Below are 27,852 nucleotides of genomic sequence, written 5' to 3'. Positions count from 1 at the left end.
ATGAAGCTTATTTTCAATACATTCTCAGACTGGTCTATCATAGGGATAGTGTCCCTAGCCTCTGTTTGCCAGAAGCTGGGAATAGGCAACAGGGGATGGATCACTTGATGATTACCTGTTCTGTTCATTCCCTCTGAAACATCTGGCATTGGGCATTGTCAGAAGACAGGACACTAGGTTAGATGGACCTTTTGTCTGACCCAGCATGGCCGTTCTTTTAATAAATATGTCAAGACACCATGAGCACAGTGAAAACAGAACCTCAATACACAGATTGCTGGTATTCCTCTTCAGGGGATCAATCCTGCACTATAAAGTGACTGGGAGCAGGACAAAGCCGCAAGGTGTTGAACAATCTGCATTCTCGAAGACATAGCTGGACACAGTGTGCAAAATTTTAAGAGCTATTATGGAATAACATTAAGTGTCAGGTACATTTTTTTAAAGCCCTGACTCCACTAATACCCAAGTAGCACCCCATCTCCCAAATAATAAATGGCTCTCATTCCCATGATATTGGGTCATTATTATACAATCAAATCTATCTATAAAATAAGACAGGAGTATGTGTAAGAAGATGTACATAAGAGCTATTCCCTCTATTTAGGTGAACCTGGCAATGGAATAATATGTATCTAAAATAAGGAATAATCCAGTAATTAAAGGAATTAAAACAAAATAATGACATCAAAAAATTATTTTGCATGGAGACCATATCACATGAATATTATCTTACCTGAAAGTCTTTGACAAAATAAAAAGAAACTGAAGGTTTGAAAGAGTCTAATTTTAAAGTAAATTATATAAAATCAGAAATTGTGGGCGCTAAGGCTGTCGATTAATCACAGTTAACTCAAAAAAATTAATCGTGATTACTTGCAGTTTTAATCACACTGTTAAACAATAGAATATCAATTGAAATTTATTACATATTTTTGGATGTTTTTCTACATTTTCAAATATATTGATTTCAATTACAACACAGAATACAAAGTGTACAGTGCTCACTTTATAGCATTATTTTTATTACAAACATTTGCACTGCAAAAATTATAAACAAAAGAAACAGTATTTTTCAATTCACCTCATCCAAGTACTGTAGTGCAATCTCTTTATTGTGAAAGGGCAACTTACAAATGTAGATTTTTTTTTTGTTACATAACTGCACTCAAAACAATGTAAAACTTTAGAGCCTGTAAGTCCACTCAGTCCCACTTTTTGTTCAGCCAATCGTTAAGACAAACAAGTTTGCCTACATTTACAGAAGATAATGCTGCCCACTTCTTATTTACAATGTCACCAGAAAGTGAGAAAAGGAGTTCGCATGGGACTTTTGTAGCTGGCATTGCAAGGTATTTGCCAGATATGCTAAACATTTGTATGCCCCTTCATGCTTCAGCTGCCATTCCAGTGGACATGCTTCCATGCTGATGATGCTCATTAAATAAATAATGCATTAATTACATTTGTGACTGAACACTTTGGGAGAGAAATGTATGTCTCCGGCTCTATTTTACCAGCATTCTGCCATATATTCCATGTTAGAATAGTCTCGGATGATGACTCAGCATGTTGTTCATTTTAAGAACAGATATGACAAAATGCAAAGAAGGTACCAATGTGAGATTTCTAAAGATAGCTACAGCACTCGACCCAAGGCCTTCCAAAATCTGAGAAGGATGAGGTGTGGAGCTTGCTTTCAGAAGTCTTAAAAGAGCAAAGCTCTGATGCGGAAACTACAGAACCCAAACCACCAAAAAAGAAAATCAACCTTCTGCTGGTGGCATCTGACTCAGAAGATGAAAATGAACATGCATCCTTTGGGTTGTTATCAATCAGAACCCCTCATCAGCATGGACACATGTCCTCTGGAAGGGTGATTGAAGCATGAAGGGACATATGAATCTTTAGTGTATCTAGCATGTAAATATCTTGCGACACTGGCTACAACAGTGCCATGCAAATGCCTGTTCTCACTTTCAGGTGACACTGTAAACAAAAAGCAGGCAGCATTATCTGTAGTACATGTTTGCACTGGTAATCAACAAAAGCACATTTACAATTCTGTTCTGAGAGAAACTCACCAACTTTTTCAGTCAACATTCTGCTACTGAAATGACTCAAACTCCAATAAAATGACATTCTTATGTATTTTTTTACTTTAGAGGTTTCACATTCCTGAACATTATTGTGGTTTAAAACATTGAAGAAAAAAGGTGCGTAAAATAGAAATGCAAGTGTCACCTAACAAATTACATTTTGAAGAATTAAAACAGTCATAACTTCTTTTTAAAGGCATTTCAAATTTAAATGTCTAATTTTGTCTATTAAATGTAACAATAACACAAACATTAAGCATTGCTTAGATGATCTACTCTTATAAATGTAGAAATCATGCTCTGAGCTCTTTCTCCAAACACGGTGTCATGTCTCATTTGCTATATATTTAATAATTTCCTCCCATTTCTATGCTCGGTCTTTACAGTTTACAGTTAAATGTGTCTTTGGCCACTGAATAGCACATTCAGAGTCTGCTGATGGAAACAGGTGATGCTATTGGGTAAAAGAAGACACCTCAAAGGGAATAGTTAACACCACTGGGCCCCTTCATATCATTTGTATAATCCTGCTCCCACTGTAGTCAATGGCAAGACTCCTACTGACTTCAGTAAGAAAAGAATTAGGCCATAAGTTTTCTCCCTACTTGCTGTTTACATCATCTAAATACTTGTGGATAATTATCATGTCTCCCCAGCCCTGTTGTCATTGTTTAGCCAATGTATAAATATTTTAGTACTTTTAATCTTTCCTCATAAATTAATCCTTCCAACCTCCTAATGATTTTTGTTGCTCTTCTCTTAACTCCCTGAGCTCTGACTCTGGGCATCTTTACACAAAAAAGTTGCACTGGTTTAACTAAAATCAGTTTTTAAATTGAACTAAAGAAACAAGTGCAAACCCTCTGTGTGAACACACCTAAATCAATACACAACTGGCTCAGATCAATTAAGTTTATCTCAGGGAGTTCAGAGAAGTGCAAGAGAAATTATTAGAAGGTTGGATGGGTGGACTGACTGAAGAGGAAAGATTAAATAAACATTGACCAACCAATGACAACAGGGTTGGGAAGACATGATAATTGGCAACAAAATCTTAAAGAAGCACTTAGGGAGGAAGTTCATGGCCACATCCTACTTTCACTGAAGTTGATGGGAAATCTTGCCACTGACTTCAGTGGGAGCAATACTGATTTCTTAGGGCTTGTCTATATTACCTGCTGGATCAACGGCAGCGGGGGTCAACAGCTGCGTGGAAGGGACAGGGGCAGGGCTGGAGGCAGTACAGCTGTGCCGGAGGAGCTACCAGCATGGGGCACTGGCTCCTGGGAGCGGAAGCTCCACATTCTGCTCCTTTCACCACTCCGGTTCCTGGGAGAGCCCTGCAGTTCCGTGGATACTGATTTATATCTGTGGATATCCACACCTGCAGATATAAATTTGTATCCGCACAAGGGTCTACTGAAGTCTGCATTTAAAAGGACTAACATCCCTGTTTCAGACTTTACTGACTGTACCAAATTCAGGGCCTAAATCAGTCTCACTTTAGAAGACCATGAGATTTTCCATGTCTTTTTAAAGAAAAATATTTACTTTCGTAAAGAAAACATTTTAAAATGCTCCTTGGCAGTCCCCACTTTTAGGTTCCCATCCCTACACCACAACAGTGCCCAAACTCAAACTTCATGTACACACAGGCCACTTTTGAAGCTGACTAATTAACTACAGCCTTATTCTCCATACCCATCACAACCTAGCTGATCACCACTGCCATCAGCCAGAACTGTCAAATTCTGTCAGCTACTTCTGGTTTTGCTCCCAGTCTGCCTTATCAGACCCACTCTCACAGAGCAAAGGCAGACAGGCTGAGCAGCAGGGGATGTAAACTGGGCCTTTAAGGGAGCACAAGGGCTGAGCAGAGCTGTGAAGGGAGAGAACAGAAGGAGTGCAAGGAAGCTAAAATGTGAGAGCTATGCTGTGCAAGATGGGCTGGAGTTTACGTGCGGGAAGAGGTACTCTGGAAGGTAGAGGGGACCCAGTATGTATGCACCACTACCCCAACTCTTACAGACAAAAACATCCCTTACCTCTGCCCTTCAGAAATCTTCAATGGGCGTTTGCCCCACAATCCTCCATGGCTGTCCCTGACACACCACTTGAGCTGGCTGCATGATATCCAGTTGGTCTAACTCCAAACGGCACCCAGAGAATGTCTGTATGTTCTCGTGCCTCATACCATCCACTTCCTCGCCCTTATGTCCCGCCCTGAATACCAAGTGATGGTACCTCTTGCCACTTAATGAGGGCAAGGAACCACAGTGGGCAAGACTGTACTCCATTCGGTTCCATGGCTCACCGGGGAAATTAGATGGCAGCTTCTCCTCAGAGCCATGAGCACAAGTGTGTACCTGGTGTGGCTTATGAACTTCACCAACAGCTGTCCCTTTTGTGAGACCCTGGAGCACATCTATGTAGAATGCATCCGGTTGCAGTGCCTCATCTAACTCCTCCAGAACCTTACTGAGGTTCTGGCTGCACTTCTCCCAATGTCGTGACTTATGCATATCACATTTGTGGCCCCACAAAGTATTGGGACCTCCTTATCAACCTACTTCCGGCGCTGGCCAAGGTGGCCATTCATCACATCAGGAGGAGAAAGTTGGACAGGGGTCGGGGGGGTGCTCTGGTCCCTTACCTGGTCATGCCTGTAGGCAGAGTTCATCTGGGCAGTATCCACTGACTCCCTAAATGCCTTTGAAGAGCAGTGGGCACTGTTGGGGGTTTTCTGCTCTGTGTCCCCTTCTGTTTTTTTTAACCTTTGACCTCACACCTTTCCTGTTTTCTCCTTTGTTGTCCCTCGTAATCAACTGGAGCTTGGACATAGTGGTTCCTCTCCCTTAGCTGAGGGGCAGGGCATTTAATTTTCGGCAGGCCTAGACTCATCCATACCAGTACTTCAAATAGTACAGACAAAATTCTATCTCCTTCAGTATTCCTACCGTGCCTGGGACCTGAGGCAGAAGTATCTCATGGATACGTGGAAGCATGGTGTTTCACCACTGCTGCCTCAGCAATAATCCAAATGCAGTAGTATTCTGAGGATCTGAGTATGGGGAAGAATGCCCATATAGAGAAGTTTAAAAAAAGAGTGCGGGGGGTGAAAGGCATATCTTGCCTTCACTCTATGAAGGAAAGGATAAATGGAGTTATAACTAATGGAGGTACAGATTCCCCATAAACATGCATTCATTACTGTCTCCCTCTGCCCCCTGAATTGCTTGGGTGTCTTACTATTTGTTATATGCTATCTCTCCCAGGCCTTTTGCAGCTTTATTTCTAACTCTCTCTCATACATTTAACGCAGAATTATTCTTAAATAATTTATTTCCTCAGAGCTTGCATTTTCCTAGTTCTTAATTTCCTTTTATTTTTTGATAAATCTCTAATCTCACTCTTTGCCTTACTTATCTGTCCTCACTTGTTTTAACAGCACAAAACAGAAATAATTCTTGATGATATACATTTGATTACCTGCGACTCTTGCCTAAACATTGTGTTGAACCATTTTTAAGTTCTGTGCATTTTAAGAAGTGCTATATATGATGATGTAAACTGTGAGGAAAAACAGGAAAAATCTTGAACTTGTTTTTCCTCTTCATTTCCATTGGACAGAATATGATTGGAATACTTTCTGCACTGTATAATAGTTTGCTCAATATGATATAGACATAAAACACTGATATTCTACAGTGGAGAACATATGTTTTATATTTCACAGACTCAATTATAATAAAATATTCTAAAGTTTACTGTCAAAGTTAACACTGTTCATTTTATAGTGGAAAAATGAAGATTTCTTAATACTTGCAAACCTTTGAAACTGGGATGCATTTCTTGAACATCAAATTTCCAGCTCACACAAGATGGTGCTACAGTGCAGCATAGGATGTCTAGATCACTGAGACTTTGGGATCTAATACACTGATGCTTGCAGATGAAATAATGGCTAATTATATTACAAAAACTCTCTATTTTAATTAGACTATTTTAATGCATATACTATCCCAACAGTTCACTTTTTAAATTAGGAGTTCTTTAAGTTAATATAAGGTCCTATACCAATGGAAGAAAAAAATCCACAAGATTCAGCTTATTTTTAACTGTAGAAGAAAGGAAAGACTGGAAGGCACTGTGAATGAGCAGGACAGCACCTTCAGTAAAGACTTAAGGACTATGCAGATACATAGAACCCCACTCAACCAAGAACCATGTATTTGGTTCACAGAAGCCTGAAAGTCAAAAACTCATTTTAATCAGCAGAAAGAAAATATTTGCACAGTGTACCAAAACCTCTGAGTTTCACACACCTTTCCTTGTCATATATTTTTCCTCATTTCTTTTAGTGCTAGAGATTAACTCAAATACTACTCATTCCCACCTAAAGTCATGAACTCTGTTTCAAATCTTTAAAGAAATAAAATAATATTTTAAACCAGAAGAAATACAAAATTCAACACACACGGGATTGTCTTGAAGTAAGATGTTTTCTTTGAGGAGTCTGAAGGTTTTTAATGGGCAATTGTTCAAGATTTTTGGATGGCCTTTAGTGTGTGTGAATAGTGTTTTGTTAGTCTTGAGAAACAGCACTCAAGTTACTAACCTCTACCTCCTCTAGTGTTATGAGAGAAGAGGACTCAAATGGCTGGCTCACATGTTTAGTATGCACATTTGTGTTTAAACAAAGTTAATTGTGTCTCCAGCATCAGGGATAAGAGCTGCGCAGAGCACTGAACCGTACGACCTCATCCCAAAGCGTCCAGGTACACGAAAGCTGCAGTGGAATACCCCATTAGCCAAATAGTGGCCTACAAAATTGGAAATGTGGGACTCAGCAATCTGTGCCCTTGTGTGCCACAAATAAATAATTTTCATAAAAGTAGACCTATTATATTAAGCCTATAACAGGAATCATCTTTTAACCACACTAATTTCTATTTTACTGTGCAAACAGGATTAGCAAAAAGCCCAGCGTTTTCTGATTTTGCTCTAATGGTCAAAAATTTTCAAATGGTTATCAAGCATTATCAATTGCATTTATTGCATGAATGTGGACTTTCACAGATTTCTAATAGTGTAACATGCTCTCTCATATGCCAGTATTAGGATTTAGATCTTCTGTGCACTATAACCACTAGAAGGTGATAATCACACCTATTTGAACATGTCCAACATTCTATCCAGTAGAAGATAGGGTATAAAACACTGTGAGGGAGAATAGATGGAAAACAGGCACTGTGGTAGATGTATAGTACAAACAGACACGAAAAAAGCTATGCAGAGCCTTGAAATGGAGAAAAGGACTTTAAAATCTGATAAGAAAGGTGACTGGCAGCAAGTAAAGGGAATTGAATGGCCTTTTCATATTTGCAGACAAAGGTATAGTACGATCCAGTGGCTGGAAGTTAAAGCTAGACAAATTAAGATTGGAAATGAGATGTATATTATTAACAGTGAGGGTAATTAACCATTGGAGTAATATATCAAAGGTCATGGTGAATTCACCACTGGCAATTTTAAAACCAAGATTGGATTTTTTTAAAGATATGTTGTTGTTCATAGATCCATAGATTTTAAGGCCAGAAGGAAAAGACAGTTATCTTTTTCTGTAACTGGTGTTCTTTGAGATGTGTTGCTCATTCCATTCCATATTAGATGTGAGTGCTCGCCACATGCATTGGTGCTGGAAGTTTTTCCCTCAGCTGTATCTGTGGGGACTGGCTCTGTGGTGTGCACATGCTGCGGTACATGGGATGCTGCTGGCTCCCCCCAGCCCTCAGTTCCTTCAACCTGAAGCCCCAGGTTAGATGTGACCCTCTTCAATAGTTCCTGGTGAGCCTTGGTGTCATCCTGAGGAACTGAGGGGGCCCCATGACAGCCTTGTCTGGCAATGCCGATGCCAGTGCCACGGGATCCTCAATGACAGTTGGTGGTCCAGCAGCTTGCTCCCCTAGGTCCTCTTGGACCTGTGGGATCTTTCCCCCTGAAGCCTCAAGCACTGAAGGGGGCCAGGATACTGAGGCTGCTGACCTCTCTGAGGCTCTCGACACTGAACAGGCTGCCTGGGAAGGTTGGGTGAACCCCCAAGGGTTCCATGGATACCATGGCGCTGGCCACTGCACTTGGGGACATGGGACAGGTTTCCGTGGTGGTGATGTGGATGGCACTGCAGGCATCGGAGCTTGTCCCGCAGTGAGGGAACCCTGCTCCGTGCTGGAGCTATAACTGGAGCAGTTGGTACCAGGCAACCAAGCTCGGGCGGAGGGGCGGCTCTTGCATGATTGGTGCTGGTCACTGCACTTTGAGGTCGACCTGTCTGAGAGACACAAATGTCTTAGCTGGGGCCTCGGGGACCAAGTGCATTAGGTGGATTGGAGTCAGATATCCGGCAAGCTACACCTCATGCTACTCAACGGGTAACAGGACATCGAGCGGGACCGGGAACTACCACAAGATGGTTGCTGGGAGGATCTTCCAAAATACGGCGATCTCCATCTCAGAGACAAATGACGACAGGTTGGTGATTGGTGGCTTTTGTCCCCTGATCGGTCCCCCTATCAGTCCCATGATCTGTACCCCCTTGGAGACACGAGGGATCTGTCTCAGTGCTCCTGCTGGGCGCACGTGCCTTGGTGGGTCTGTGCTAGGCTACTGGCGAGGTACAACTTGAATCCCCTGTTGGTGCCTAAGGTCCAGGGACCAAAGAGGGCTCCGCTGAGCCTCTGAGGCATGATGGCTTTGGGCGGGTGAGTGGTGGCGGGGTGTCCCTTGCGATGGGCAATGGTGCTACTGAGGTGGGGACGTACGCGGCGGTCCCAAGGAGAGTTTAACCTGAGATGAGGGTACTGCTAGAACTGGTGTGGGCGGCACTGGAAGTGTCAGGATCTCCTGAGCTGTCTGTAGGGCTTCAGGCATTGACAGCACTTGAATCTGACAAAGGCCTGCAGCGCTGTCCAGAGTCTCAGGCAAGATATGGGATGGGCTGCACCACTCGACTTGAGCTGGGGCCTGACTTCATAAAGGAGGCGTTGAGCTGCCCGGCAGAGGTCTTGGCTTGCCATCAGCTCTCTCCTTTCCCTTGTGGGAAGTAGGAGATCTTCCCCTCACTGTACACTTTGGCTTCTCGGCCAGAGCCATGAAGGGGGATTGGTGCCAGCTCGTGAATGGTGCCGGCTGAGCACTGCACACCGACGCTGCGGTGCTCAGTGCCTAGTCAGACTGTTGCTCTGGTGCCGGAGTGAGTGCTGACTCCATCAGGAGCACTTTAAGGTGGTGGTTGTCCCTCTCCTTTTCCATCCTGAGTTTGAAGGACTTACAAATACAACACCTGTTGCTTATGTGCCCTTCGCCGAAGCACCTTGGGCAGCTACGATGTGGATCACTCATGGGCATAGGTGATTTGCAACGATCACAGGGTTTAAAGCCTGGGGACTGGGGCATGCCCCATCCCCCAGCTGAGTCCCATTCGGGACTAACAAACCCTTTAAGAATCATAGAATATCAGGGTTGGAAAGGAGGTCATTCAGTCCAACCCCCGCTCAAAGCAGGACCAATCCCCAGACAGATTTTTGCCCCAGATCCCTAAATGGCCCCCTCAAGGATTGAACTCACAACCCTGGGTTTAGCAGGCCAATGCTCAAACCACTGAGCTATCCCTCCAACTACTACTAAGGGTAACTACTTCAACTACTAACTATATACAACTATATTACAGGTTTTATAAACTTCACAAGAATGGAGAACAAAACAATGTTAGCTGAAGCAGCACACGTTTCAACCGTCACTGACGGCAAGAAGGAACTGAGAGTTGGGGGAGCTGGAGGTACCCCTTATACCGTGACATGTGCGTGCTGCTCCAGAGGGTGCCAGAGTCGGTCCCTTACGGATACTGCTGAGGGAAAAACTTCTGGCACCGGTGCACATGGCAAGCACATACACCTAATATGGAATGGACATGAGCAAGCACTCAAAGAACCACCATTGTGATCATGTAGTCTGACCTGTACAGCACAGGCCACGGAACTTCCCAAAAATACCCTTCCAGCACAACCCTTGGCAAATTGTTCCAATGGTTAATTAATCTCCCCCATTAAAAAGTTACACCTTATTTCCAGTCTGAAACAGGAATTATTCCAAGGAAGTTCTATGGCCTGTGTTAAACAGGAGGTCAGGCGAGACAATCCAACAGTGCCCTTGAGCATGGCAATCTATGAAAACACAAATAAATGAATAAATAAATAGATGCATTTGAGCCAAGGTGATCTTTTATGTTAAAAAATTCCCGTATTGTTTAGGTTTTGTCACAAGCCTTTGTTTAAATGATTTTTGATGTTTTAGGTTTTAATCTAACCAAATTTTTGGATAGAAGATTCAGAGTTCACAGTAATTGCCTCTGGTTCTTAGACTGGCATCATATAACTGTTCATAATATATTATTTAAAGATGGGGCAGAATGAGGATTATCAAAAGACTTGCTAGTCACAGATCTGTGAAACATTGGTATCACTGGCCAATTTGTGAAGATAAAGACTCAAAGTATACATAACATACACTGTTATCTTTTACACTGTACTTTATACTAATTGTGAAGATAAGGTAACATACAGACTTCTTTTATCCCTCTTGCTTGTGGAGCTATGACTCTGGCCTCATTCCACCACAGTGCTGCTGGCAATATCTCTCTTCCCCTGGCTTTGTGTGTGCCCCTAATATACTAATATAGTTCATCCAACTGCTTCAACTTCATTGAAAATTTGGTGCAGAAGCCTTTGCTGAATTCAGGACTATGAATGCAAATGATGCTACTGCTAGAACAAAATACAAGAGATAGGTACACACCAAAACTGCAGACTTTCTCATGTTGAGACATGCTGTAAAGCAGGCTGGGGGAATTATTCCGTTTTAAAATTCAATTCAAATATTTAAAGATGACCTGCAACATTTTTTCTCTTTTTTTCTGATGACATTGTCAAGTCTCTCTGTATTTTTTCTCAGTACATATCTAATTTATAGCCATCCTGTAGCAATTGCTGACACTGTTTTATAATGAGTCTCAACTGATGTCCCAACTTTGCTGTCTGCTTCCTTTACTCTCCCTTTCTGAAAACCCCATGCTATGTCTCTGTAGAAGAATCCTATTATAATACACAGTAGGATGAATTAGTTCAGATAAAATAAAACACTTTACCTTTGCCCAAAACCTGAACAGAACTTCCAATTTTTTAGGGTAAAAATAGTAGGGCTAGCTATTTTATTCATTTTAATTTCTGTTTCATGTACTGTAGTTAAGCATTTGATACTGTAAATTATGAAATCTTAATTGAAAGATTAATTCAAGTACACCTGGATAGGAACACTTATCTGGACTCAAAATTGGTTAAAGAACAGTACATAAAAGTTAATTATAAATGGCATCTAGCCGTAATCCTGTGGCATCAAGTTGATTGATGTCTACAGTTGGCTACTTCAGGGATCTGTGCTAGACTTTGTCTTAAATATCCCCTTTAATTATTTGGAAGAGACAATATATGGCATATCAGCTAAATATGTACATGATATTAAACTGGGAGAAGTTGCAAACACCAGACTGAGAAACAATACAAAGGTATCTAGAGACATCAGAAACATGGGCAGAACATGAACAGTAATTCAACATGGAAAAATGCAAGCTAATACATCCAGAGAAAATTAATGCATAATACTGTTATTCTGCAGGGGGAAGGAAGCCCTCAGAAACCTAGGGGCTACAATGCAGAGCAAATTTTATGTGAGTTCCCAGTGCCATATAGCTGCAACTTTGGGCAGAATAAGTAAAAGCATCACATCATGGTATAGAGAGGTATCAATCCTTCTGGCCAACTGCCCCTGAAATAATCTTTTTACTGTGGCCTGTGACATACAGGAGGCCAAACCAGATCATTATAGTGATCTCTTCTGGCCTTTAACTGTTTGAATAATTCTATTGTGATATAGAATTCTATAAAATTGATCAAGCATAAAGCTATTTACTTATTAAGATCTAAGTTCAAGGAATTAAAAACTTCCTTCCCCTACCACTGCGGATGACTTTTTTTTTTTTTTAAGAGTTAACCACAGTATTCCTTGTCTTGCTTTTTCTATTCCATATCGGCTCTTATACTGTGTCCATCACCACAGTACCTATATCAGTTATTTCGCCCACTGTCACAGTTCAGAACTCAGTGAAGCACAAATTTTCAACTATAATATACAAATCTTCATTTAAATATTACACATAAGTAGGTTTTAAGTCTACATTTGCATTCAGTTAATTAGCCAGGATATTCAACAACTTTTTGTATTTTTTAAGATGGCATTTCAAGTAACCTTCAGCAATTACTTAGACAGCAATATGACACCAAAAATAGTATTAAAATCTATTTTTTTCCATGACTGTAGCATCACTACTAAATATTGTGGATCTTTTCATCATAGTAATAGAGTGTAATTCAGTCTCATTGACAGCATCCAGGAATCCAATTATTTCAAGTATTACAAATAAGATTTCTTTTATATTTAGTTGAAAGCAAAGTGAAGAAATACACCAAAAGTAGCTTTTAAAAGCTCAAAAGTTTATTGAAATAGTTGATGATATTATTATAACACCTCTGGCAAAGATAAATGAAACAATCCACAGTTCTCCTTAGGATTTCAGAAAAAAATGTCAAAAAATCTCAGCCTATGTAAAACCTTTAACACTGTTTTCTTGATGTAGTTGGCAATTTAATGGATTTAAAAATGCCATTTGGGTATATACACAAGGGGTAATGACAAAAGATTAGAGATGCTTTTGGGAATAGGGAAAATTTCTATCAGCTGTATTACTGAAGGAAGACTAGCTAGTCTTAAATACTGCTTTCCTAGGTGAAGGGAAGACTGTTTTAATTTTACCTTCTTACTGCCCTTACTTCAGATATTTAACAAAATACAAGCTTTCCATTACATTCATGAATCAAATTTTCTAATTCTAGCATGTCCTGACCTCAATCTCTTTATACCTTATAATCAGCTAGCTCAGAATACTATATGTGGTTTATGAGGTATTTGCTCCAATATGACTGAGTCCCACATGTTACATATTTTTGCTCAGTTTACCACAACATAAGCCAAAAATTATTTGATTTGATTTACTGCATACAACCTAAGTGTCCTGTGATCCTAGTAAAAGTGAATCCCAAATTAAGAGAGTCTCTGAAATAGTTTCCTGGGATTTCCTACTTTACTATTAGTATTAAGATACAGTTCTTAACAGTAACAAAATTAATACTGAGGGACCACCAGATGGATGTTTATTATTCCTGTAACTAAATATAAACATGTCACAATCCTGGCCAGGAAACCACAAAAATAGATCAGGCTTGGATAAAACCTTTAAAAACTAAGTACTTTCCAGGGGTTAACTCCTGAAAGTTTACTAAATTTGTACATATGTCACTAAGGCTTATGATAGATATGCCACATTATCCCACTGTGTAAGGATCTTCCAAAACAAATATCTATTAGTCACTCTGAGCTGGCTTGTTGCTTTTACAGGTTATAATCTGCTATAAATTAACCCACATATTCCTATAAAAAGGAAGAAGATACTACTGCATAGATTTGTGTGTGAACATTTTTGCTTCCATTATGAAGTGCTTCTGTTTGATTCTGACATATATTTGTTCTTTCCTTGAGGGTAGATTTATTATTCTAAAAACATTACATTTTCCATAATTCTCCTTTTTAGTCCCAATTTAATATGCAGTTTACCCAAATACAGGCATATGTCCTATTTAAGTACCTGTGTACTTAGGTACAAATTCCTGTTATGAATATCAATAATTTTATGAACATATTAGGTAGTGATACTAAATATTTAATTCAACTTTCACTGAATTATTGTTATTGCTAATCATCCTATTTCAAAAACATCTGCTCTGCTGCACCTTGAAATTATACAACAGAGATGACAAATTTATTTACAAAATAAAATGTAACCAATACATCTCCTATTCCAAAGTAAACTGTAGCCAGTGAGTAGCAACAACAGACGGGAATGCCAGAAAAAGGTCTATGATAAAGTTCATATGCCTACTATATATGGCAGAATGGTTTCAGTTTTTTTATATAGCACCTGTAGGCCTAAATCTAGTCTCATACTTATGTTAATCAGGAGTAAATACACTGAGATCACTAGTTTTTTACAACTAATGTAATTCTATTGTACATGAGAGAAAATTCAGACCCATCATTTCTGAAATACCTACCATCCTTGATTCTATAAATAGATACATCCTGATCATATTAACAGCCTCTTTTTGAATACTACACAGACATAATCTTATGAATTCTCATTTACAATTCTGTTTAATGAAAATGATTGCATCTCCCCCAGCTTAAGAAAGAGATATGCTGGATTTTTCAAGCATTTTGGACTTTTCCCTAAGATCTTTAGAAAACTGGTCTTCTTCCATAGTGATTACCACATGTCCGATCCAGATAAAAATGCTTAAATCTCAAATAGTCATCTAAGCTGCACCTGTTGCCATGCAAATGCATCTGCATTTCAACTTTGACCAATCTTAGTTAGTACAGTTTGAAGCCACCATTTTAAATTTCTTGGGCCAGAACGGAGAGAGAAAAAGCCATTCCTCTCAAAATATTGCTAAATTGACTATGTTCTGTAAAGATGAAAATTCTCAAGGGCATGCCCCCTCAGGATACAAGGTGAAACTCCAGATATCACCTGCTACAAAATCTGGTGCAAAACAGACAGTCCCTGGGCATTTTTTGCTTAGAGGAGGCAAAAGTCTATACCAGGAATCAGCAACCTTTGGCACGCAGCCCATCAGGGAAATCCGCTGACAGTCTGGGACAGTTTGTTTGCCGTTCCAGGCCAATGGGGGCTGCGGGTGAGGGATGTGCTGGCAGCCGCTTCCCACAGCCTCCACTGGCCTGGAACGGCGAGCCGCGGCCAGTGGGAGCTGCAATCGGCCAAACCTCCGGATGCTGCAGGTAAACAAACTGTCCCACCAGTAGATTTCCCTGATGGGCCACGTGCCAAAGGTTGCTGATCCCGGGTCTATATACTGACTCAGGCAGAGTGGAGGTTAGCCATGTTCATGATCAAAATTCTAAAGTCCTGTGAGGAGGCTGCCAGCAACACAAAATTTGCAGACACTTGCATCTCTCCCATAGTGGTCTTTGTCACAGTGAAAGTATTTCTACAATGTGGAACCAGATGACTGAGAATAAATAGATACACGCTGGATCTCTAGTTAAATCTCTTCCCAGTTGGCTCTGAGACTTGCCAAGACAGTGCCAGAGTTGTCATACAAAGGTTAGGTGAGCAGAAAATAAATGCTGGAGCAAGTGAAATAAAAAGCATGCCATCTAGCCCCTTGTGGAGAAAGCCTGCTTTCAAATTTCAGGAATGTGGAACTTCTGGGAAAAAGAGTATTACTGTCTCTAAGGTTCAATATATAAATGTTGCCTATACCAAACTTGCGATGTACTTCATCAACACCACCAGTACATGTAATTAGAGGTATTTGTAAATGGAAAAAATACAATACCCTCAAAGATCCACATTTGGTCTTCCCTCTGAATTTGCCCAGTAGCATCACCTAGGAGAACCATTTCAGCTTTATCCTAGATACTGTGATGTCTGTGAATAGACTTGATCTTGACCAAAAAATGCAGAAAGGCTGCTGGTTTTGAAATAAAGTTGGTTCAGAGAAAATTTAAAGAACAAGTGGCTACTAATTGTAATTCTTCATCAGGCTTTTCAAAATTTAAATGCTGTAACTTTGTTATGGAGAGTGCCAGTGATTAGGAGCTATTTCTCCCAATATAAATGCAATTATGATTTTCACCACCCCAAACACTAAATACCAGAACTTTCCAATCCCTGTTAAGTCATGAGCAGGATCTTATGACAATGGAGGTTTTTCTAGAAGGTTTAAGGATAACCAGACAAGTCATTTGTGAGATGCCAGAGTTCAAAATCTGAGGTGTAATTTGCTTTTGGGGAAGCTTCTGAACACCCTCTCCCCCTTTTTTTTTTTTTTTACTTTGTGTCTCAGGGCCTGTCTTCACTACCGGGGTAAGTTGACCTAAGTTACATTACTCCAGGTATGTGAATAACATACCTGGAGTCAATGTAGCTTAGGTCGACTTACCTCGCTGTCTTCACTGGGCTGTGTCGACAGGAGACATTCTCCGGTCGACTTACCTTACTTTGCCTTTGATTTAGCTGGTCTTCTCTAGATCTGCTAAATAGACACCCGCTGCATTGATTGCAGCAGTGTCAATCTCCCCAGTAGTGAAGATGTAGGGATATTAAAGAGGGTACTGACAGTGACCCCACCAGTTTCACCAAGTGCAGAAGTCTTTTAGTTCTTCTGTTGGGGCTTGTGGGCTCCTGTCTGCAGAAAACACTGATTGTATCTGTCCTGTGAAAGATACTCTATTACTATGTAAAACTTACAAACAAGTTAATTGACTTTGTTCTTGAAGTAAACACTATGCTAGCCTTAAACTGTAATTGATACAATGTAAACAAACAGATCCTCACCCTCTGTGATTACAGGGATGGGAGTCTCATAGGAATTAACACACACCCCAAAAGTGGTGGAAACAGTAAATTAAAATATGGTTAAGGTATGGAATGTATGTTGATGAATGTTTGATATACGTGAATGGTTAGGGAGGTGCCAGCCTAGAAAGGATCCATCGGCTGAAGAATGTGTCAAGTGGACCACTAGACAACCCCCAGAGGGTAAACTGGGATCCACCCCAAACACCTGGAAGGAATGTGCCATTTTAGACAGTGTGGAGCGACCAGGAATGTGCCATCTGCTGATTAAGCCAGCAACAGCAGGATGAAACGGTTCCCATAGACTAACATAGGAATTAATTCCTATAAAAATGGATTCTAAAAACTGAGGACTTTGAGTCCCTGGTTCTGCTGCCAGCCTCCAGGAGCATCAGGTGCATCTGACACAGACTTGGATCCATCCTCATGACCAACATACCTGGCCAGTAACTTGGCATGAGCAACTTCTAGGCTGGTAACTATAACATCTATACAGAACTTGAATGAATGAATGTGTGTGTGTGTGTGTGTGTGTGTGTGTGTGTGTGTGTGTGTAAGGAATAAGTAGTAAAACAACATTGTTTATTTTTATCTTTTGCCTTATTATTATGTTTGCAATAAATGTGGCATCTTTGCTGTATCCCTCTTAATAAGATCCTGCTGGTTTTTATTATATTGGTATAACAAAGACAAGCCCTTAGAAACAGCTAGGCCTACAAACCTTGTTGGTTTCTGTTGGCCTTAATGAGCATTGATTAGTATTAGACAGTGCGGGGCAGCAGATTAATAAAACTAATTTGCAGATTGGGAACCTTGTATGCTGCCAATGAACTTTCTGAGACACACAGTGTTTAAGGAGACATTAAAGCCATATGTGTCTTTGCATACTAACGACATATGGACTTGAAAACACATATTGAACCTGCATCAAATCTGGGATTTCAGAGACTACTGAAAGGCTGCTAAGCAAAGAAACAGACAGAGAAAAAAAACTCTTCTAACATGATGGTCTGGTGAATTGAATTTAGGGCAGCATCGACTTCAGCATCACCAATATAACTCCATAATGAAGACATGCCCTTAGAACAGGGGTTCCCAAACTTGGTTCGCAACTTGTCCAGGATAAGCCCCTGGCGGGTCACGAGACGCTCTGTATACCTGAGTGTCCGCAGGTATGGCCACTCGCAGCTCCCAGTGGTTGCAGTTCGCCGTTCCTGGCCAATGGGAGCTGCAAGAAGCAATGTGGGCCAGGCCACTGCTTCCCACAGCTCCCATTGGCCGGGAATGGCGAACCACGGCGGTACCTGTGGATGCTCACGTAAACAAAGTGTCTCGCAGCCTGCCAGGTGCTTACCCTAAACAACCCCGCGAACCAAGTTTGGGAGCCCCTGCCTTAGAGTCACTTCTTACTGATGCTTCTTTGGTTTCTTTTGCTTTTTTGTCGTTACTCTTTCTTACTTTTCCAACATAACTCCTTTATTTCTTTGTCCTTCACTACATGCTCCTGTTGCAGCATGCATTGCTCTTCTTGTTGCATTACCTGGTCTTCTAGTCATCTAGCATTCCCCCAACTCCTCCCAATCAGTCTTCCTCTAATTTCAACTTCTGGTCTCTCTTCTTTTCCTCAAAATCTTCCACACTCACTCTCTGTGACACCAACTTCCATGTTGATGACCCATTGAACACTTAGATTTCCTTGCTATCATCTCTTAATTCAACCTGCAGTCTTGGTTCAGCTTGCCCACTCACCAAAAGGGCCACTGACTTGACTTCATCTTCATCAGCTCTCTCTGATTTTTGTTGCTGAGTTCCCCCTCTCTAACCATAACCTGGTCTCTGTCAGAATTGCTCATTAGCCCTTTCCTTAAACCCCGTGACTCAGTCTTTCCATGACTTCCAGTCCATCAATACTGATGACTTCCAATATGCTCTGAGCCTTATCCTCCCTGTCCTCTTCCCTTTCTTCCATTTATATGGCTGTTGGTCTCCTTGCTTCACTATTCTGCATCCTTGCCCTCTTACACCCAAGTCCTGGCTCACCCACCAATATCTCCTTCCTCTACTTCTGCTCTCTCACTGTGGAGAGTCTCTGGTAGAAGTCCCATAGCCAGGCTCACTTCCTCTATTACAAATTAGCTCTCTCTTCCCTCAGTTCTTCCATCTTCCTTTCTAAATAACACCACTACTCTAACTTAATTGAATCCCATGGCCACAATCCCAACCCCCTTTTTGCCAGCTTTTACTCACTCCTCAAACTGTTTCTACTCCTACCTGCACTTCTCTCTCTGTGCAGGACTTGGCTGATTTGTTCCAAGGGAAAATTCACAAAATAACTTTCTCCCTCCCCTCAGCTTGACTGGGCTTTCTTCTTCCTCTCCAATCTTGCCTCCTTTGTCCCTATCAGAAACATAAACAATTCTCATCTTCTCTTATCTAACTTTTCTCTTGCCACAGTGTCCCCATCCCATCCAATCTCCTGATCTCTCTTGTACCCTCATATTCCTCCTTACTCTTCTTCTTCTTCACTTCTCTCTCTCCTCTGACTCTTTCTCCTCATAATACAAGCATGTTTACATCTCTCCTATCTTAAAACCCCCAACCATGGATCCTACTTGTCTCTTCAATTACTACCCTATTTCCCTTCTCCCATTAATCTGTAAACTCATTGGATGCATCTTCTACCACTGCTTCCTGCAGTTCCTCCCCTCCAATTCCATCCTAGACCACCTCCAATCCAGCTTCTTCCCTTTGTATTGCACTGAAACTGCTCTTGCCAGACTCTAATGACTTCTTCCTAGCCAAAGTGCAGAATCAGTACTCCATCCTCATCCTCCAGGACCTGTCATGCACCTCCTTCAACTCACTCAGCCATTCTCTTCTTAAAATCTTGTCCTCCCTTGTCTTCTGTGACACTGCTCTCTTTGTGTTCTCTTCTCCCTAACTACTTCTTCAGCATGTTCTTTGGGGAATCCTCCTCATCCTCCATCACAGGGTGTCTGGCCTCCTAAAGGTAAATGGGCCCCAGTGCAGCTGTGACAAACAATGCACCTCCCCAGGTGTGGAAATTGGGTTATGTGACTCAATCAAGTCTCTGATAAGGGAAAGACCTGTGAAAAGAGAAAATGAAGGAAGGGAAAGACTCCTGGGTAGTCCCTGGGGAAGGGAGCTCGAGTGGGAGTGCTAAGCAGGACACAAGTCTGGAAACTGCAGCTGGTCTGAGACAGAAGGCTGCAGAGAGGTGCAAGGCTTCTCCAAGAATCCTGAGTAACAGGAGGAGGGTCAGGAGAACAGCAGAGGAGGTTGGCCTGCTGACTTATGAATAAGAGAAACTTGGAGAAGGCTGCAGGGAGTGGCAAGGCTCCTGCAGGGACTCTGAGAAACCCGGGTCTACACTAGCAGGGGGGTTGACCTAAGATACGCAACTTCAGCTACGTGAATAGCGTAGCTGAAGTCAGCATATCTTAGGTTGACTTACCTGGCCGTGAGGACGGTGGCGAGTCAACCGTTGCCACTCCCCCGTTGACTCCACTTCTGGCTCTAGTGAGCTGGAGTTCCGGAGTCGACGGGGAGCGCGATTGGGGATTGATTTTATTGCATCTACACTAGACGCGATAAATCAACCCCTGACAGATTGATCACTACCCGCCAATCTGGTGGGTAGTGAACGCCTGCCCTAAGGGAGGACCAGGAGAGGGGTTGGCCTGCTGACCTCTTGTAAGCAGAAAGTTGGACGAGGCTGGCAGAGGCCTGTGGAAGGAATCCAGTCAGAAAGGGCTGGGAGGGGCTTATTTTGGAATTTTACTCTGAATATCATTTTGAACAGTTTTGTTAATAAAACTAGGCCCCCAGAAGGGCTGGTATTGTACTCATGAAAGCCTTTTTGTGAGTTACTGAGGAATCAGGAGGGAAAGTTAAGGAAGGGCACCACAGAGCCACTGAAGGCCACCAGGGATCCTTGGGAGGCAGACAGCCTTCCACTTCAACTTTCTGTGGAGAGAGGAGTTCCACAGATCTTAGTCCTCGTCCTCCTTCTCTTCTTTCTCTTTGGGTAATCTCATCTGCCAACACAAGTTCAACCACTATCTCTATGGTGACAAATCACAGATCTTCCTCTCTACTCCTAACTAGTCATCTTCTGTCTAAACTCAAATCAGCTAAAGCTCTACATAATCCATCATTTTCACCATCTCACCCCTCTTTTTCTATGTCTCCATTGGCTCCCCTTTCTCTATTGCATCAAACGTAAACTGCGTGTCTCCCCTTTCAAGGCCCTTCACAACTTATCTCCACCCTACCTATCATCTCTCATTCACTACTGAAACATCAACTCCAGCCTCTACTTGGCCCATGATGTCAGCCTACATGTTAAATTTTCAAACAAGTACCTCATGCCTTCTCCTATACTACCCCTCACCTTTGGGAGGAGCTCCTGGTAAACATCTGCAACACTAACTCATCATCTTCCTTGAAAACCCTCCTTAAAACTCTTTTCCATGATGCCTACAAAATAAATACATAAGTAATAATAAAAAAAAACTTGACAGTGGTTAGGCTGCTGTTGTGCTGAAAACACTACATATCATGTTAATCAATATTAGCTCATTGTTTCCTTTTACTCCCAATCTGTCTATATCCATCTGCTGTCTTGTCCTACACTAAGCTTGTCAATTAAACTGGAGAAGATGGGGATTAGTAAGATGATTAAGGAACTGGCCAAAGGAGAGATGAAAACAGGTTGTGCAGAAAGGGGGACTATTGGGCTAGATTACTGGTTACTGGTGGAGTTTCTCAAGGATCAGTCTTAGGGTTGATCTTATTTTTTTCACTGATGACACCAAGGGTACGTCCAGACTACCTGCCGTATCGGCGGGTAGCGATCGATTTATCGGGGATCGATATATCGTGTCTCGTCTAGACGCAATATATCAATCCCCGAACGCGCTTCCCATCGACTCCAGAACTCCATCAGAGTGAGCGGCGGTATTCCCGTAGCTGAAGTTGCATATCTTACATTGACACTCCCCTCTAGTGTAGACCAGGCCCAAGTAGGAGAGTGCTAATAAAATATACTGATGACACGAAACTGGGAGGCATCATCAATACAGAGGAGGACTGGAATATTATAAAAACAGACTTGGATGACCTAGAGGACTTGAGTAACAGAAACAGGATGAAATTTAATAGTGTTAAGTACAAGTTCATGCATTTAGGGGCTAACAAAACTATGCTCTAAACTGGTGGCTCATCAGCTGGAAATGACAATGGAGGAGAAAGACCTGGGGTTATTAATCAATCACAGAATGACAATGAGCCACCAATGTAATGTGGCCATAAAAATAAAAGCAACTGTGATCCTAGGATGTATCAGGTGAGGTATTTGCAATAGATGCAGGAAGTATATTAATGCCATTGTGCAAGGCTCTTGTGAGACCTTATTTGGAATACGGTGTACAATTCTGGTCACTCATGTTTAAGAAAGATGAATTCAAACTGGAACAGAGAAGGGCATTAGAATGAACAGGGGAATGGAGAGCCTACCCTATGAGAGAAGACTAAAAGAGCGTGGCTTATTTAGCCTAAAAAAATTGAGGCTAAGGTGGAATCTGATTGTTCTCTAGAAATATATTGAAGGGGGAAGGAGGGGAGAACACACCAGGGAGGGAGAAGAGCTTTTTAAAATAAAGGACGATGTTGGCACAAGAACAAATGGGTACAAACTGGCCATGAATAAATTTAGGCTGGAAATTAGGTTTCTAATCATCAGAGGAGTGAGGGTCTGGAAAGGCTTTCTAATATGAGTAGTGGGGCCAATGGCCTAATTAGTTTTAAGATGGAGCTTGATAAATTTAAAGATGGTTACTCACCTTTGTAACTGTTGTTCTTCGAGACGTGTTGCTCATATCCATTCCAGTTAGGTGTGTGCGCGCCGCGTGCACGTTCGTCGGAGAAACTTTTACCCTAGCAACACTCAGCGGATCGCCTGGGCGCTCCCTGGAGTGGCTCCGCCATGGCGCCGCATATATACTCCAGCCGACCCGGCCACCCCTCAGTTCCTTCTTGCCGGCTACTCCAACAGTGGGGAAGGAGGGTGGGTTTGGAATGGATATGAGCAACACATCTCGAAGAACAACAGTTACAAAGGTGAGTAACCGTCTTTTCTTCTTCGAGTGATTGCTCATATTCATTCCAGTAAGGTGATTCCCAAGCCTTACCTAGGCGGAGGGGTCGGAGTGAGATGTGGCAGTATGGAGCACCGCTGCACCAAAGGCTGCATCATCTCTAGATTGCTGGACCAACGCATAGTGCGAGGCGAAGGTGTGGACTGATGACCAGGTCGCAGCACAGCATATCTCTTGGATGGGCACGTGCGCCAGGAAGGCGGCTGAGGAAGCTTGAGCTCTAATAGAATGCGCCGTGAGGCATCCCAAGGGAAATGAGCCAGGTCATAGCACGTGCGAATGCAGGCTGTCACCCAGGAGGAAATCCTCTGGGAGGAGACTGGCAGACCTTTCATTCGCTCCACAACCGCCACAAACAGCTGAGGAGACTTTCGGAAGGGCTTCGTTCTCTCAATATAGAAAGCAAGCGCTCTACGCACATCTAAGGTGTGTAGCTGTTGCTCCCGCCGAGAAGAGTGGGGCTTTGGAAAGAAGACCGGGAGGAAGATGTCCTGGTTGGTATAGAAGGCAGACACTACCTTAGGTAGAAACGCCGGATGAGGTTGCAGCTGCACTTTGTCCTTATGGAAGACAGTATAAGGTGGGTCCACCGTGAGGGCTCTGAGCTCAGAGACCCGCCTGGCTGAGATAATGGCCACCAGGAAGACTGTCTTCCATGACAGGTACAGGAGTGAGCAAGTCGCAAGTGGCTCAAAGGGCGGTAGCATCAGCCTGCTTAGGACTAAGTTGAGGTGGGGGCAGGGCGACGTGCGGGGGGATAGATGCGCTCCAGGCCTTTAATGAACCGAGAGACCACTGGGTGAGAGAATACAGAATGACCACCCTCGCCTGGATGGAAAGTGGATATAGCTGCGAGGTGCACCTTCAGGGAGGATGTCGCCAGGCCCTGCTGCTTAAGGTACCAGAAGTAGTCTAAGACCGTGGGAATCGAGGCCTCTAAGGGAGTAATGCCCTGAGTCGTGCACCAGCATGCGAAGCGCTTCCACTTAGCCAAATACGTGGAGCGGGTGGAAGGCTTCCTGCTACTGAGGAGAATATGCTGTACCGGAGCGGAACAGCACAACTCCGCAGCATTCAGCCATGCAGGAGCCACGCCGTGAGGTGGAGGGCACGCAGGTCCGGATGGCGAAGCCTGCCGTGGCCCTGTGTGATCAGGTCTGGGAAGAAAGGGAGGGGAACCGGAGTGGCCACTGACAGATCCAGCAAGGTGGTGTACCAGGGCTGCCTGGACCATGCAGGCGCGATCAGGATCAGATGCGCTTTGTCCCTGCGGAGCTTCAGCAGGACCTTGTGCACCAGAGGAAACGGAGGGAAGGCATATAGCAGGCGGTGTCCCCAGGGCAGGAGGAACGCATCCGTGATCGATCCCGGGGAAAGACCCTAGAAGGAGCAGAACTCCTGGCACTTCCTGTTCGAGCGGGAGGTGAACAGGTCTACGAGAGGAAACCCCCACCTCTGGAAGATGGAATGTATGACGTCTGGCCGAATTGACCACTCGTGGCAGAGGAAGGACCGGCTCAGCCGATCCGCCAGGGCGTTCTGGACCCCCGGGAGAAAGGACGCCACTAGGTCCACCTGGTGGGCTACACAGAAGTCCCAGAGTCGAATGGCCTCCTGACACAGGGGAGACGAGTGGGTCCCCCCCATCTGTTGATGTAGTACATGGCCGTTGTGTTGTCCGTGAACACAGAAACACAACGGCCACAAAGATGCTGCTGGAATGCCTGACAGGCTAGGTGGACAGCTCTCAACTCCCGGACATTTATATGGAGCGTGAGCTCCTGGGCTGACCAAAGGCCCTGGGTACGCAGGCGACCTAGATGGGCCACCCAACCAAGGGATGACGCGTCCGTCGTCAAGGTCAGCGATGGCTGCTGTGGTTGAAATGGTATTCCCGTGCATACCAGGGACAGATTCAGCCACCAGTCGAGGGAGCGGAGGGGGCTCGGAGGAACCGTGACCAGGATGTCCATACGGTCCCTGCTCGGGCGGAAGACCGAACGGAGCCACGTTTGAAAGGGCAGCATGCGGAGCCTGGCGTACTTGGTGACATAAGTGCATGCGGCCATATGCCCCAACAGGCCTAGGCAGGTGCGACCCGAGGTGAGTGGGGAGGCCTGCAGGCCCCGGATGATCAAGGCGATCGTTTGGAAGCATGCCTGGGGCAAGTAAGCCCTGGTGAGCATGGAGTCCAGGGTTGCTCCTATGAAGTCCAGCCTTTGAGAAGGGATCAGTGTGGATTTCTCCATGTTGAGGAGCAGTCCCAACCGGGAGAAGAGGGCCATGATTACGCTGACGTGCTGATGGACCTGAGTCTGAGAGGTCCCTTTGATGAGCCAGTCGTCGAGATACGGAAACACATGTATCTGCTGCCTGCGGAGGTGTGCGGCGACGACTGCCATGCACTTTGTAAACACCCTCGGGGCCGTGGAGAGGCCAAAGGGGAGGACTGCGAACTGGAAGTGCTGGTGGTTGATCGTAAACCGAAGGTACTTTCTGTATGGTGGAAAGATGGCAATGTGGAAGTACGCGTCCTTCATGTCGAGGGCAGCGTACCAGTCTCCAGGATCCAAAGACGGGATAATAGTTCCCAGGGAGACCATGCGGAACTTCAACTTGAGCAGCCACTTGTTGAGCCCCCGCAGGTCTAGAATAGGCCGGAGGCCTCCCTTGGACTTGGGAATTAGAAAATAGCGGGAGTAAAACCCCTTTCCTCTCTCGGCTATCGGGACCTCCTCTACGGCTCCTGCAGCGAGGAGAGACTGCACCTCTTGCAAGAGGATTTGCTCGTCAGAGGGGTCCCTGAAGAGGGACCGGGATGGGGGGCGGGAAGGCGGGGATGAAGCAAATTGGAGGTGGTATCCTTGCTTCACCGTGCGCAGCACCCAACGGTCCGAGGTAAGCTGGGACCACACCGGGAGGAAGTAGGAAAGGCGGTCGGAGAAGGGAGGAGAAGGATCCTGTGTTGAGACTGGTACGCCGTCCCTGGGCGCACCTTCAAAAGTTGCCCTTAGGCCCTGGTGGAGCCTTAGAGGGCCCTTGGCTCTGCCCCCCTTGGGGGCCGGATTGGCGCCTCCGCGTACCCCACCCGCGCCTCCTACTGAGGTCCTGCCTGTTCTGTGGTGGAAAATACGGGTGGCGGGGTTGGGGCCTAAAGGGCCTACGCTGGGTCACAGGGGTATGCATGCCCAACGACCTCATGATGACTCTGTTGTCCTTCAGGCTCTGCAACCGAGGATCAGTTTTCTCTGAGAACAAACCCTTGCCCTCAAAGGGTAAGTCCTGAATCGTGTATTGCAGCTCCGGAGGCAGGTTAGAAACCTGGAGCCAGGAGATGTGCCTCATGGTGATGCCAGAGGCCAGAGTTCTAGCAACCGAGTCGGCCGCGTCCAGGGAGGCTTGAAGAGAGGTTCTGGCCACTTTTTTGCCTTCCTCTATGAACGCCGTAAATTCTTGGCGTGAGTCAGGGGGTAGCAGCTCTGTGAAACTGCCCACCTCCGTCCAGGTGTTATAATTATATCGGCTCAACAGAGCCTGCTGGTTGGCCACCCGGAGCTGTAGGGCACCCGCCGAATATACTTTGCGCCCCAGGAGGGCCATTCGCCTAGCCTCCTTAGACTTTGGGGCAGGCGCCTGCTGACCATGGCGCTCCCTTTCGTTGACCAACTGGACAACTAACGAAGAGGGGGGAGGGTGAACATACAAGTATTCATACCCCCGAGAGGGTACCATGTACTTTCTCTCGACTCCCTTCGCCGTCGGTGGAATGGAGGCTGGAGACTGCCACAGAGTGTCGGCAGCGGCCTGGATGGTTTTAATGAACGGCAGTGCCACCCAGGTCGGGGCATCCGCGGCCAGGATGCTCATGACAGGATCCTCGACCTCCGGGACTTCCTCCACCGGGAGGTTGATATTAAGAGCCACCCTTCGAAGGAGGTCTTGATGGGCCCTAAGGTCTATCGGCGGAGGCCCTGAAGAGGAGGTCCCTGCCACAGCCTCATCCGGGGATGAGGAGGAAGATACCCCGGGAATGAGGGGGTCCTGGATAGCCCCATGCTCCTGGGGTGGTTCTGCTCCAGCTGTCCTGGGGAGTCCAGGGGATGTGGGACGTGCTCCTCTGATTCTTCCGCGGGAAGGCAGGAGATGTGGCCTCTGGTGCCCGATGCTCCGAGGTAGCAGAGTGGGGCTGGACTAGGGGAGCAACTGTGCTTGATGGTACGCCCAAGGGTGTCCAAAAGGACCACTGTTGAGGCCCGGCGTCCTGAGGACGTGTGTCCTGAAAGACTCCCGTGGGCACCTCCATGTCTCGGTCCCGGTCGTAGAAGCTGTCTGCCTGCGAGGAGATGGACGTCTGCCTGGATGGCCACGGAGGAGCAGAAAACCCCGGCGCTGAAGTGCCAACTGATCTTGCACCTCGGGACCATGGAGACCGGTGCCGGTACACGGAGTGGTACTGAGAGCGAGACTGGGATCTGCGACCGGCCCGGTGCCGGGAGGTCGACCGGGATCTCGAGCCCCTATGGCGAGATCTGCTCCGAGGGGAACGGTGTCCGTGACGGTGCCAGGAGCTGGAGCGGTACCGTGAGCAGCGGGACGGGGAGCGAGAGACCGAGCGGCGCCGTGAGATCGACCGGTGCCGTGGGGAGCGGTGCCGGGATAGAGTGCAGTGCCGGGACTGGGAGCGGTGCCGGGATTGAGAGTGGTGCCGGGAGCGATGTCTCGATCTGGAGCGCCCCCGGGATCGCGACGTTATGCGGTGCCGGTCCGCCACGCTGACAGACGACGGTCTGGCCATAGACGGCTTGCCCATGGATGGTGGTACCCGCACCGGCGGTCCCAGGGGTAAGGGCAGTGCCAGCTCAGTCATGGCGATCAAGTCCCTGGCCGCCGAGAACGTCTCCGGAGTCGACGGCAAAGTGAGCTCTACCACGGCAGGTGCCGGGGAGCTGCCAGGCGCCGGACTCGA

General features: G+C 44.9%; 1 protein-coding gene across 2 annotated transcripts in view; it reads right to left on the bottom strand.

Annotated features, from left to right (window-relative positions):
• Nucleotides 1-27,852, bottom strand: part of SH3YL1 (SH3 and SYLF domain containing 1) — a 108,783-nt gene that overhangs the window by 684 nt on the left and 80,247 nt on the right. The window lies entirely within an intron of this gene.

This window comes from Chelonoidis abingdonii, chromosome 3, assembly GCF_003597395.2.
Source record: "Chelonoidis abingdonii isolate Lonesome George chromosome 3, CheloAbing_2.0, whole genome shotgun sequence".
Classification (NCBI taxonomy): Eukaryota; Metazoa; Chordata; order Testudines; family Testudinidae; genus Chelonoidis; species Chelonoidis abingdonii.
This window is presented reverse-complemented; position numbering and strand designations above follow the sequence as displayed.